The 13445-nt window shown below is 46.3% G+C and overlaps 9 non-coding genes across 9 annotated transcripts; all 9 read left to right on the top strand.

Moving 5' to 3' along the window:
• The first annotated feature begins 413 nt into the window (after window positions 1-413).
• Window positions 414-485, top strand: TRNAR-CCG (transfer RNA arginine (anticodon CCG)). Its single transcript has one exon. It is a non-coding gene; the product is annotated as a tRNA-Arg (tRNA).
• Window positions 486-2275: 1790 nt separating this feature from the next.
• TRNAN-GUU (transfer RNA asparagine (anticodon GUU)) lies at window positions 2276-2349 on the top strand. The gene has a single exon. It is a non-coding gene; the product is annotated as a tRNA-Asn (tRNA).
• Window positions 2350-4524: 2175 nt separating this feature from the next.
• TRNAN-GUU (transfer RNA asparagine (anticodon GUU)) lies at window positions 4525-4598 on the top strand. The gene has a single exon. It is a non-coding gene; the product is annotated as a tRNA-Asn (tRNA).
• A 313-nt stretch (window positions 4599-4911) lies between these two features.
• TRNAW-CCA (transfer RNA tryptophan (anticodon CCA)) lies at window positions 4912-4983 on the top strand. The gene has a single exon. It is a non-coding gene; the product is annotated as a tRNA-Trp (tRNA).
• A 1790-nt stretch (window positions 4984-6773) lies between these two features.
• On the top strand, window positions 6774-6847 carry TRNAN-GUU (transfer RNA asparagine (anticodon GUU)). The gene has a single exon. It is a non-coding gene; the product is annotated as a tRNA-Asn (tRNA).
• A 313-nt stretch (window positions 6848-7160) lies between these two features.
• Window positions 7161-7232, top strand: TRNAW-CCA (transfer RNA tryptophan (anticodon CCA)). The gene has a single exon. It is a non-coding gene; the product is annotated as a tRNA-Trp (tRNA).
• Window positions 7233-9023: 1791 nt separating this feature from the next.
• TRNAN-GUU (transfer RNA asparagine (anticodon GUU)) lies at window positions 9024-9097 on the top strand. Its single transcript has one exon. It is a non-coding gene; the product is annotated as a tRNA-Asn (tRNA).
• A 313-nt stretch (window positions 9098-9410) lies between these two features.
• Window positions 9411-9482, top strand: TRNAW-CCA (transfer RNA tryptophan (anticodon CCA)). Its single transcript has one exon. It is a non-coding gene; the product is annotated as a tRNA-Trp (tRNA).
• Window positions 9483-11659: 2177 nt separating this feature from the next.
• On the top strand, window positions 11660-11731 carry TRNAW-CCA (transfer RNA tryptophan (anticodon CCA)). Its single transcript has one exon. It is a non-coding gene; the product is annotated as a tRNA-Trp (tRNA).
• Window positions 11732-13445: the final 1714 nt, after the last annotated feature.

The raw sequence follows: 13445 nt of genomic DNA, 5'->3' as shown, positions 1-13445 counted from the left end.
CAGGCCCCAGTGTAAGCACTGCATGAGTCTCTGTGGCGCAATCGGTTAGCGGGTTCGGCTGTTAACCGAAAGGATGGTGGTTCAAGCCCACCGAGGGACGGTGCATTTTGGCTCAAAAATTCAGCATGACCAACTATGGACTTCTGTTTACCTCTCGCAGGTCTCGTCTGCTGACGTCCAAAAAATCCAATAAACTGCAAGCAATTCTTCTCGCTTGCTTTAGTTTTTCAAAACTTGCCATTCAATTCATAAACATCAAGACTTCATGGGAAGGGTTTGGCTGCAGCGTGTACTGATGCACAGAAGGAAGCTATCCTAGCCAGTCTACCTAAAGAAGCAATGAGGCTCTGCAGGTGCATGTACGTCTCCTACCTTTATTCTGTCATCAGACACACCAGGTGGATTGCCACAAGGACCTCGTGGCGCAATGGTAGCACGTCTGACTCCGGATCAGAAGGTTGCGAGTTCAAATCACGTCGGGGTCATATTTGCTTTTCCCACTCTGAAATACAAAATTGCTCTACAGTATCTCGTTATTTCAACCTGACTGCATCTTTGTGCTCTGGGCCTAGTTGTTCTGGCGTTTCGAATGTAAGCTTTGCAGCAGGGAAGTATCATATTGACAGACACCCATGAAGGACATGGTCAACCTTTAAAGCAGGCCAATCTCTATGTTTTACTGGATGCAGCAGAAGTATTTCCTCTTTACCATCTCTTCAAGTGGGCCTGACTGATGTGCTGTTTTGTGCACGCTACGTGGGCTTTGTAAAGCATACCTCTGCCATTTGCATGGCCTCCTAGCGCTGTCAATATTTTCGTGTAATCGCTGAATGCTGCACTGTCCTGGGAACTCTAGGTGTGACTAAAGGATATATGTTGGGGCCCCGAAAGGGGGTCGGCAGTCTAGTGGCAATGGGCATCACTTTGCAGTTTGGGTTTGTGAGTTCAGGTACCGGTCTGGTGTCGGAAACCTGTAAGCGCCCTCCCAATCAACTGTCGGTCCTGGATTGTGAGGATTTCCCCTTATACTGGTCTCAGTAGACACATTTCCATTTTACTTTTTCACTCTCGCATTGCCTATTTCTCTCTCTCTCATAGTTACATTATAGACAAGAGAGACATTGTCAGCGAGAGGGCTTCACAGCACCTTCCCCCCTTTCCCTAAGTGCATTGCAAGGGGCTCTGGCAGGCGTGCACATTTGTCTGAAACACAAAGATCCACTGGCAATAAAAAGCGTAGGTCCCTAGTTTGCATTTCGTAGAATTTGAGGTGACACTCAGAGTTGTCTCGGGCGTGACTGTACCTTTCATAGGAGATGTGCTAATCCCCAAACCCTCTTCCTTTGTCCCAGTAATCTGTTTTAGTGCCTCTAGCAAGTTGTTTTCTGAAACAAAGCTTACCTGAACATCCTGTAAAATTGGTAACTTTTCAGTAGCAGTACAGTGCAGTATATAGCATTCCTGTTGCGCGCAGCATCTAGATCCAAAAATTGCTTACTCTACCCCAGAAATTAGAATTCACCCAGTCAAACAGAGGGATCTATAAAGAGCATGGCAAGTAGTTAACATAAGCTACTTCCCCCAAGTTCTCTTGGTGCACTCTGCTGCCCTCTTTTAACAGAAGAATGCAACTGCAGGTCTTGCTTCTCAGCAAGGTACCTACATATAGAAACCTTGGTGCACTCTTGCTAAATCTGCTGGAATGTGTCTTCTATTGTGCCCAAGGTGGTTGTGTATTTGGGGACTCAGGGAAGCAAGGGAGCAGTCTAATGCACTGCAGTGCTAAGAGAGGCATGCCTTTTTCAGAAAAAAGTTCAGGTTTTCTGCCAATCAGAAAAAAATAGCAATGCAATCAGGCCAAAGGCAGAACACACATGCCAGTGAGTCTCTGTGGCGCAATTGGTTAGCGCGTTCGGCTGTTAACCGAAAAGACGCTGCTGTTTTGGGCACAAAGACACAGAGTGTTCCACTCAGTAAACCTGAGTCATTTCTCCCGTGTTCTCTGGGTTCAGCCTACTGTCCCCTTTTAACACAAGTGCGCAACTGTGGCTTTCTCCTCATAGCAAGTTATGCCTACACAGAGGGCATTTGGTGCACTGTTGATGGGCTCTGTCCTCTACTAAATCCCCTCTGTTTGTGGATTACGGGAGGTAGGGAAGTACTTGATACCCTGATTTGCTGTGGGAAATAGAGCTATTTTAGAAATATTTTCAGGTTGCCTGGGAAGCATAAGCAAACAGCACACCAATCAGGCCCCAGTGTAAGCACTGCATGAGTCTCTGTGGCGCAATCGGTTAGCGCGTTCGGCTGTTAACCGAAAGGATGGTGGTTCAAGCCCACCCAGGGACGATGCATTTTGGCTCAAAAATTCAGCATGACCAACTATGAACTTCTGTTTACCTCTCGCAGGTCTCGTCTGCTGACGTCCAAAAAATCCAATAAACTGCAAGCAATTCTTCTCGCTTGCTTTAGTTTTTCAAAACTTGCCATTCAATTCATAAACATCAAGACTTCATGGGAAGGGTTTGGCTGCAGCGTGTACTGATGCACAGAAGGAAGCTATCCTAGCCAGTCTACCTAAAGAAGCAATGAGGCTCTGCAGGTGCATGTACGTCTCCTACCTTTATTCTGTCATCATCCACACCAGGTGGATTGCCACAAGGACCTCGTGGCGCAATGGTAGCACGTCTGACTCCAGGTCAGAAGATTGCGTGTTCAAATCACGTCGGGGTCATATTTGCTTTTCCCACTCTGAAATACAAAATTGCTCTTCAGTATCTCGGTATTTCAACCTGACTGCATCTTTGTGCTCTGGGCCTAGTTGTTCTGGCGTTTCGAATGTAAGCTTTGCAGCAGGGAAGTATCATATTGACAGACACCCATGAAGGACATGGTCAACCTTTAAAGCAGGCCAATCTCTATGTTTTACTGGATGCAGCAGAAGTATTTCCTCTTTACCATCTCTTCAAGTGGGCCTGACTGATGTGCTGTTTTTTGCACGCTACGTGGGCTTTGTAAAGCATACCTCTGCCATTTGCATGGCCTCCTAGCGCTGTCAATATTTTCGTGTAATCGCTGAATGCTGCACTGTCCTGGGAACTCTAGGTGTGACTAAAGGATATATGTTGGGGCCCCGAAAGGGGGTCGGCAGTCTAGTGGCAATGCCCATCACTTTGCAGTTTGGGTTTGTGAGTTCAGGTACCGGTCTGGTGTCAGAAAACTGTAAGCGCCCTCCCAATCAACTGTCGGTCCTGGATTGTGAGGATTTCCCCTTATACTGGTCTCAGTAGACACATTTCCATTTTACTTTTTCACTCTCGCATTGCCTATTTCTCTCTCTCTCATAGTTACATTATAGACAAGAGAGACATTGTCAGCGAGAGGGCTTCACAGCACCTTCCCCCCTTTCCCTAAGTGCATTGCAAGGGGCTCTGGCAGGCGTGCACATTTGTCTGAAACACAAAGATCCACTGGCAATAAAAAGCGTAGGTCCCTAGTTTGCATTTCTTAGAATTTGAGGTGACACTCAGAGTTGTCTCGGGCGTGACTGTACCTTTCATAGGAGATGTGCTAATCCCCAAACCCTCTTCCTTTGTCCCAGTAATCTGTCTTAGTGCCTCTAGCAAGTTGTTTTCTGAAACAAAGCTTACCTGAACATCCTGTAAAATTGGTAACTTTTCAGTAGCAGTACAGTGCAGTATATAGCATTCCTGTTGCGCACAGCATCTAGATCCAAAAATTGCTTACTCTACCCCAGAAATTAGAATTCACCCAGTCAAACAGAGGGATCTATAAAGAGCATGGCAAGTAGTTAACATAAGCTACTTCCCCATAGTTCTCTTGGTGCACTCTGCTGCCCTCTTTTAACAGAAGAATGCAACTGCAGGTCTTGCTTCTCAGCAAGGTACCTACATATAGAAACCTTGGTGCACTCTTGCTAAATCTGCTGGAATGTGTCTTCTATTGTGCCCAAGGTGGTTGTGTATTTGGGGACTCAGGGAAGCAAGGGAGCAGTCTAATGCACTGCAGTGCTAAGAGAGGCATGCCTTTTTCAGAAAAAAGTTCAGGTTTTCTGCCAATCAGAAAAAAATAGCAATGCAATCAGGCCAAAGGCAGAACACACATGCCAGTGAGTCTCTGTGGCGCAATTGGTTAGCGCGTTCGGCTGTTAACCGAAAAGACGCTGCTGTTTTTGGCACAAAGACACAGAGTGTTCCACTCAGTAAACCTGAGTCATTTCTCCCGTGTTCTCTGGGTTCAGCCTACTGTCCCCTTTTAACACAAGTGCGCAACTGTGGCTTTCTCCTCATAGCAAGTTATGCCTACACAGAGGGCATTTGGTGCACTGTTGATGGGCTCTGTCCTCTACTAAATCCCCTGTGTTTGTGGATTACGGGAGGTAGGGAAGTGCTTGATACCCTGATTTGCTGTGGGAAATAGAGCTATTTTAGAAATATTTTCAGGTTGCCTGGGGAGCATAAGCAAACAGCACACCAATCAGGCCCCAGTGTAAGCACTGCATGAGCCTGTGTGGCGCAATCGGTTAGCGCGTTCGGCTGTTAACCGAAAGGTTGGTGGTTCAAGCCCACCCAGGGACGATGCATTTTGGCTCAAAAATTCAGCATGACCAACTATGAACTTCTGTTTACCTCTCGCAGGTCTCGTCTGCTGAGGTCCAAAAAATCCAATAAACTGCAAGCAATTCTTCTCGCTTGCTTTAGTTTTTCAAAACTTGCCATTCAATTCATAAACATCAAGACTTCATGGGAAGGGTTTGGCTGCAGCGTGTACTGATGCACAGAAGGAAGCTATCCTAGCCAGTCTACTTAAAGAAGCAATGAGGCTCTGCAGGTGCATGTAGGTCTCCTACCTTTATTCTGTCATCAGACACACCAGGTGGACTGCCACAAGGACCTTGTGGCGCAATGGTAGCGCGTCTGACTCCAGATCAGAAGGTTGTGTGTTCAAATCACGTCGGGGTCATATTTGCTTTTCCCACTCTGAAATACAAAACTGCTCTTCAGTATCTCGTTATTTCAACCTGACTGCATCTTTGTGCTCTGGGCCTAGTTGTTCTGGCGTTTCGAATGTAAGCTTTGCAGCAGGGAAGTATCATATTGACAGACACCCATGAAGGACATGGTCAACCTTTAAAGCAGGCCAATCTCTATGTTTTACTGGATGCAGCAGAAGTATTTCCTCTTTACCATCTCTTCAAGTGGGCCTGACTGATGTGCTGTTTTGTGCACGCTACGTGGGCTTTGTAAAGCATACCTCTGCCATTTGCATGGCCTCCTAGCGCTGTCAATATTTTCGTGTAATCGCTGAATGCTGCACTGTCCTGGGAACTCTAGGTGTGACTAAAGGATATATGCTGGGGCCCCGAAAGGGGGTCGGCAGTCTAGTGGCAATGCCCATCACTTTGCAGTTTGGGTTTGTAAGTTCAGGTACCGGTCTGGTGTTGGAAACCTGTAAGCGCCCTCCCAATCAACTGTCGGTCCTGGATTGTGAGGATTTCCCCTTATACTGGTCTCAGTAGACACATTTCCATTTTACTTTTTCACTCTCGCATTGCCTATTTCTCTCTCTCTCATAGATACATTATAGACAAGAGAGACATTGTCAGCGAGAGGGCTTCACAGCACCTTCCCCCATTTCCCTAAGTGCATTGCAAGGGGCTCTGGGAGGCGTGCACATTTGTCTGAAACACAAAGATCCACTGGCAATAAAAAGCGTAGGTCCCTAGTTTGCATTTCTTAGAATTTGAGGTGACACTCAGAGTTGTCTCGGGCGTGACTGTACCTTTCATAGGAGATGTTCTAATCCCCAAACCCTCTTCCTTTGTCCCAGTAATCTGTCTTAGTGCCTCTAGCAAGTTGTTTTCTGAAACAAAGCTTACCTGAACATCCTGTAAAATTGGTAACTTTTCAGTAGCAGTAAAGTGCAGTATATAGCATTCCTGTTGCGCACAGCATCTAGATCCAAAAATTGCTTACTCTACCCCAGAAATTAGAATTCACCCAGTCAAACAGAGGGATCTATAAAGAGCATGGCAAGTAGTTAACATAAGCTACTTCCCCCAAGTTCTCTTGGTGCACTCTGCTGCCCTCTTTTAACAGAAGAATGCAACTGCAGGTCTTGCTTCTCAGCAAGGTACCTACATATAGAATCCTTGGTGCACTCTTGCTAAATCTGCTGGAATGTGTCTTCTATTGTGACCAAGGTGGTTGTGTATTTGGGGACTCAGGGAAGCAAGGGGGCAGTCTAATGCACTGCAGTGCTAAGAGAGGCATGCCTTTTTCAGAAAAAAGTTCAGGTTTTCTGCCAATCAGAAAAAAATAGCAATGCAATCAGGCCAAAGGCAGAACACACATGCCAGTGAGTCTCTGTGGCGCAATTGGTTAGCGCGTTCGGCTGTTAACCGAAAAGACGCTGCTGTTTTGGGCACAAAGACACAGAGTGTTCCACTCAGTAAACCTGAGTCATTTCTCCCGTGTTCTCTGGGTTCAGTCTACTGTCCCCTTTTAACACAAGTGCGCAACTGTGGCTTTCTCCTCATAGCAAGTTATGCATACACAGAGGGCATTTGGTGCACTGTTGATGGGCTCTGTCCTCTACTAAATCCCCTATGTTTGTGGATTACGGGAGGTAGGGAAGTGCTTGATACCCTTATTTGCTGTGGGAAATAGAGCTATTTTAGAAATATTTTCAGGTTGCCTGGGGAGCATAAGCAAACAGCACACCAATCAGGCCCCAGTGTAAGCACTGTATGAGTCTCTGTGGCGCAATCGGTTAGCGCTTTCGGCTGTTAACCGAAAGGTTGGTGGTTCAAGCCCACCCAGGGACGATGCATTTTGGCTCAAAAATTCAGCATGACCAACTATGAACTTCTGTTTACCTCTCGCAGGTCTCGTCTGCTGACGTCCAAAAAATCCAATAAACTGCAAGCAATTCTTCTCGCTTGCTTTAGTTTTTCAAAACTTGCCATTCAATTCATAAACATCAAGACTTCATGGGAAGGGTTTGGCTGCAGCGTGTACTGATGCACAGAAGGAAGCTATCCTAGCCAGTCTAGTTAAAGAAGCAATGAGGCTCTGCAGGACCATGTACGTCTCCTACCTTTATTCTGTCATCAGACACACCAGGTGGACTGCCACAAGGACCTCGTGGCGCAATGGTAGCGTGTCTGACTCCAGATCAGAAAGTTGTGTGTTCAAATCACGTCGGGGTCATATTTGCTTTTCCCACTCTGAAATACAAAATTGCTCTTCAGTATCTCGTTATTTCAACCTGACTGCATCTTTGTGCTCTGGGCCTAGTTGTTCTGGCGTTTCGAATGTAAGCTTTGCAGCAGGGAAGTATCATATTGACAGACACCCATGAAGGACATAGTCAACCTTTAAAGCAGGCCAATCTCTATGTTTTACTGGATGCAGCAGAAGTATTTCCTCTTTACCATCTCTTCAAGTGGGCCTGACTGATGTGCTGTTTTGTGCACGCTACGTGGGCTTTGTAAAGCATACCTCTGCCATTTGCATGGCCTCCTAGCGCTGTCAATATTTTCGTGTAATCGCTGAATGCTGCAGTGTCCTGGGAACTCTAGGTGTGACTAAAGGATATATGCTGGGGCCCCGAAAGGGGGTCGGCAGTCTAGTGGCAATGCCCATCACTTTGCAGTTTGGGTTTGTGAGTTCAGGTACCGGTCTGGTGTCGGAAACCTGTAAGCGCCCCCCCAATCAACTGTCGGTCCTGGATTGTGAGGATTTCCCCTTATACTGGTCTCAGTAGACACATTTCCATTTTACTTTTTCACTCTCGCATTGCCTATTTCTCTCTCTCTCATAGATACATTATAGACAAGAGAGACATTGTCAGCGAGAGGCCTTCACAGCACCTTCCCCCATTTCCCTAAGTGCATTGCAAGGGGCTCTGGGAGGCGTGCACATTTGTCTGAAACACAAAGATCCCCTAGCAATAAAAAGCGTAGGTCCCTAGTTTGCATTTCTTAGAATTTGAGGTGACACTCAAGAGTTGTCTCGGGCGTGACTGTACCTTTCATAGGAGATGTGCTAATCCCCAAACCCTCTTCCTTTGTCCCAGTAATCTGTCTTAGTGCCTCTAGCAAGTTGTTTTCTGAAACAAAGCTTACCTGAACATCCTGTAAAATTGGTAACTTTTCAGTAGCAGTACAGTGCAGTATATAGCATTCCTGTTGCGCACAGCATCTAGATCCAAAAATTGCTTACTCTACCCCAGAAATTAGAATTCACCCAGTCAAACAGAGGGATCTATAAAGAGCATGGCAAGTAGTTAACATAAGCTACTTCCCCCAAGTTCTCTTGGTGCACTCTGCTGCCCTCTTTTAACAGAAGAATGCAACTGCAGGTCTTGCTTCTCAGCAAGGTACCTACATATAGAATCCTTGGTGCACTCTTGCTAAATCTGCTGGAAAGTGTCTTCTATTGTGACCAAGGTGGTTGTGTATTTGGGGACTCAGGGAAGCAAGGGGGCAGTCGAATGCACTGCAGTGCTAAGAGAGGCATGCCTTTTTCAGAAAAAAGTTCAGGTTTTCTGCCAATCAGAAAAAAATAGCAATGCAATCAGGCCAAAGGCAGAACACACATGCCAGTGAGTCTCTGTGGCGCAATTGGTTAGCGCGTTCGGCTGTTAACCGAAAAGACGCTGCTGTTTTGGGCACAAAGACACAGAGTGTTCCACTCAGTAAACCTGAGTCATTTCTCCCGTGTTCTCTGGGTTCAGCCTACTGTCCCCTTTTAACACAAGTGCGCAACTGTGGCTTTCTCCTCATAGCAAGTTATGCCTACACAGAGGACATTTGGTGCACTGTTGATGGGCTCTGTCCTCTACTAAATCCCCTGTGTTTGTGGATTAGGGGAGGTAGGGAAGTGCTTGATACCCTGATTTGCTGTGGGAAATAGAGCTATTTTAGAAATATTTTCAGGTTGCCTGGGGAGCATAAGCAAACAGCACACCAATCAGGCCCTAGTGTAAGCACTGTATGAGTCTCTGTGGCGCAATCGGTTAGCGCGTTCGGCTGTTAACCGAAAGGTTGGTGGTTCAAGCCCACCCAGGGACGATGCATTTTTGCTCAAAAATTCAGCATGACCAACTATGAACTTCTGTTTACCTCTCGCAGGTCTCGTCTGCTGACGTCCAAAAAATCCAATAAACTGCAAGCAATTCTTCTCGCTTGCTTTAGTTTTTCAAAACTTGCCATTCAATTCATAAACATCAAGACTTCATGGGAAGGGTTTGGCTGCAGCGTGTACTGATGCACAGAAGGAAGCTATCCTAGCCAGTCTAGTTAAAGAAGCAATGAGGCTCTGCAGGACCATGTACGTCTCCTACCTTTATTCTGTCATCAGACACACCAGGTGGACTGCCACAAGGACCTCGTGGCGCAATGGTAGCGTGTCTGACTCCAGATCAGAAAGTTGTGTGTTCAAATCACGTCGGGGTCATATTTGCTTTTCCCACTCTGAAATACAAAATTGCTCTTCAGTATCTCGTTATTTCAACCTGACTGCATCTTTGTGCTCTGGGCCTAGTTGTTCTGGCGTTTCGAATGTAAGCTTTTCAGCAGGGAAGTATCATATTGACAGACACCCATGAAGGACATAGTCAACCTTTAAAGCAGGCCAATCTCTATGTTTTACTGGATGCAGCAGAAGTATTTCCTCTTTACCATCTCTTCAAGTGGGCCTGACTGATGTGCTGTTTTGTGCACGCTACGTGGGCTTTGTAAAGCATACCTCTGCCATTTGCATGGCCTCCTAGCGCTGTCAATATTTTCGTGTAATCGCTGAATGCTGCACTGTCCTGGGAACTCTAGGTGTGACTAAAGGATATATGCTGGGGCCCCGAAAGGGGGTCGGCAGTCTAGTGGCAATGCCCATCACTTTGCAGTTTGGGTTTGTGAGTTCAGGTACCGGTCTGGTGTCGGAAACCTGTAAGCACCCTCCCAATCATCTGTCGGTCCTGGATTGTGAGGATTTCCCCTTATACTGGTCTCAGTAGACACATTTCCATTTTACTTTTTCACTCTCGCATTGCCTATTTCTCTCTCTCTCATAGATACATTATAGACAAGAGAGACATTGTCAGCGAGAGGGCTTCACAGCACCTTCCCCCATTTACCTAAGTGCATTGCAAGGGGCTCTGGGAGGCGTGCACATTTGTCTGAAACACAAAGATCCACTGGCAATAAAAAGCGTAGGACCCCAGTTCGCATTTCTTAGAATTTGAGGTGACACTATGAGTTGTCTCGGGCGTGACTGTACCTTTCATAGGAGATGTGCTAATCCCCAAACCCTCTTCCTTTGTCCCAGTAATCTCTCTTAGTTCCTCTAGCAAGTTGTTTTCTGAAACAAAGCTTACCTGAACATCGTGTAAAATTGGTAACTTTTCAGTAGCAGTACAGTGCAGTATATAGCATTCCTGTTGCGCACAGCATCTAGATCCAAAAATTGCTTACTCTACCCCAGAAATTAGAATTCACCCAGTCAAACCGAGGGCTCTATAAAGAGCATGGCAAGTAGTTAACATAAGCTACTTCCCCCAAGTTCTCTTGGTGCACTCTGCTGCCCTCTTTTAACAGAAGAATGCAACTGCAGGTCTTGCTTCTCAGCAAGGTACCTACATATAGAAACCTTGGTGCACTCTTGCTAAATCTGCTGGAATGTGTCTTCTATTGTGCCCAAGGTGGTTGTGTATTTGGGGACTCAGGGAAGCAAGGGAGCAGTCTAATGCACTGCAGTGCTAAGAGAGGCATGCCTTTTTCAGAAAAAAGTTCAGGGTTTCTGCCAATCAGAAAAAAATAGCAATGCAATCAGGCCAAAGGCAGAACACACATGCCAGTGAGTCTCTGTGGCGCAATTGGTTAGCGCGTTCGGCTGTTAACCGAAAAGACGCTGCTGTTTTTGGCCCAAAGACACAGAGTGTTCCACTCAGTAAACCTGAGTCATTTCTCCCGTGTTCTCTGGGTTCAGCCTACTGTCCCCTTTTAACACAAGTGCGCAACTGTGGCTTTCTCCTCATAGCAAGTTATGCCTACACAGAGGGCATTTGGTGCACTGTTGATGGGCTCTGTCCTCTACTAAATCCCCTGTGTTTGTGGATTACGGGAGGTAGGGAAGTGCTTGATACCCTGATTTGCTGTGGGAAATAGAGCTATTTTAGAAATATTTTCAGGTTGCCTGGGGAGCATAAGCAAACAGCACACCAATCAGGCCCCAGTGTAAGCACTGCATGAGCCACTGTGGCGCAATCGGTTAGCGCGTTCGGCTGTTAACCGAAAGGTTGGTGGTTCAAGCCCACCCAGGGACGATGCATTTTGGCTCAAAAATTCAGCATCACCAACTATGAACTTCTGTTTACCTCTCGCAGGTCTCGTCTGCTGAGGTCCAAAAAATCCAATAAACTGCAAGCAATTCTTCTCGCTTGCTTTAGTTTTTCAAAACTTGCCATTCAATTCATAAACATCAAGACTTCATGGGAAGGGTTTGGCTGCAGCGTGTACTGATGCACAGAAGGAAGCTATCCTAGCCAGTCTACTTAAAGAAGCAATGAGGCTCTGCAGGTGCATGTAGGTCTCCTACCTTTATTCTGTCATCAGACACACCAGGTGGACTGCCACAAGGACCTTGTGGCGCAATGGTAGCGCGTCTGACTCCAGATCAGAAGGTTGCGTGTTCAAATCACGTCGGGGTCATATTTGCTTTTCCCACTCTGAAATACAGAATTGCTCTTCAGTATCTCGTTATTTCAACCTGACTGCATCTTTGTGCTCTGGGCCTAGTTGTTCTGGCGTTTCGAATGTAAGCTTTGCAGCAGGGAAGTATCATATTGACAGACACCCATGAAGGACATGGTCAACCTTTAAAGCAGGCCAATCTCTATGTTTTACTGGATGCAGCAGAAGTATTTCCTCTTTACCATCTCTTCAAGTGGGCCTGACTGATGTGCTGTTTTGTGCACGCTACGTGGGCTTTGTAAAGCATACCTCTGCCATTTGCATGGCCTCCTAGCGCTGTCAATATTTTCGTGTAATCGCTGAATGCTGCACTGTCCTGGGAACTCTAGGTGTGACTAAAGGAAATATGCTGCAGCCCCGAAAGGGGGTCGGCAGTCTAGTGGCAATGCCCATCACTTTGCAGTTTGGGTTTGTGAGTTCAGGTACCGGTCTGGTGTCGGAAACCTGTAAGCGCCCTCCCAATCAACTGTCGGTCCTGGATTGTGAGGATTTCCCCTTATACTGGTCTCAGTAGACACATTTCCATTTTACTTTTTCACTCTCGCATTGCCTATTTCTCGCTCTCTCATAGATACATTATAGACAAGAGAGACATTGTCAGCGAGAGGGTTTCACAGCACCTTCCCCCATTTCCCTAAGTGCATTGCAAGGGGCTCTGGGAGGCGTGCACATTTGTCTGAAACACAAAGATCCACTGGCAATAAAAAGCGTAGGTCCCTAGTTTGCATTTCTTAGAATTTGAGGTGACACTCAGAGTTGTCTCGGGCGTGACTGTACCTTTCATAGGAGATGTGCTAATCCCCAAACCCTCTTCCTTTGTCCCAGTAATCTGTCTTAGTGCCTCTAGCAAGTTGTTTTCTGAAACAAAGCTTACCTGAACATCGTGTAAAATTGGTAACTTTTCAGTAGCAGTACAGTGCAGTATATAGCATTCCTGTTGCGCACAGCATCTAGATCCAAAAATTGCTTACTCTACCCCAGAAATTAGAATTCACCCAGTCAAACAGAGGGATCTATAAAGTGCATGGCAAGTAGTTAACATAAGCTACTTCCCCCAAGTTCTCTTGGTGCACTCTGCTGCCCTCTTTTAACAGAAGAATGCAACTGCAGGTCTTGCTTCTCAGCAAGGTACCTACATATAGAAACCTTGGTGCACTCTTGCTAAATCTGCTGGAATGTGTCTTCTATTGTGCCCAGGGTGGTTGTGTATTTGGGGATTCAGGGAAGCAAGGGAGCAGTCTAATGCACTGCAGTGCTAAGAGAGGCATGCCTTTTTCAGAAAAAAGTTCAGGTTTTCTGCCAATCAGAAAAAAATAGCAATGCAATCAGGCCAAAGGCAGAACACACATGCCAGTGAGTCTCTGTGGCGCAATTGGTTAGCGCGTTCGGCTGTTAACCGAAAAGACGCTGCTGTTTTTGGCACAAAGACACAGAGTGTTCCACTCAGTAAACCTGAGTCATTTCTCCCGTGTTCTCTGGGTTCAGCCTACTGTCCTCTTTTAACACAAGTGCGCAACTGTGGCTTTCTCCTCATAGCAAGTTATGCCTATACAGAGGACATTTGGTGCACTGTTGATGGGCTCTGTCCTCTACTAAATCCCCTGTGTTTGTGGATTAGGGGAGGTAGGGAAGTGCTTGATACCCTGATTTGCTGTGGGAAAAAGAGCTATTT

The sequence above is a fragment of the Ambystoma mexicanum genome, chromosome 11 (assembly GCF_040938575.1).
Source record: "Ambystoma mexicanum isolate Mex_15411 chromosome 11, UKY_AmexF1_1, whole genome shotgun sequence".
NCBI classification, from domain to species: domain Eukaryota; kingdom Metazoa; phylum Chordata; class Amphibia; order Caudata; family Ambystomatidae; genus Ambystoma; species Ambystoma mexicanum.
Note: the sequence above shows the minus strand (reverse complement) of the source record. Positions and strands in the feature narration are given on the sequence as shown.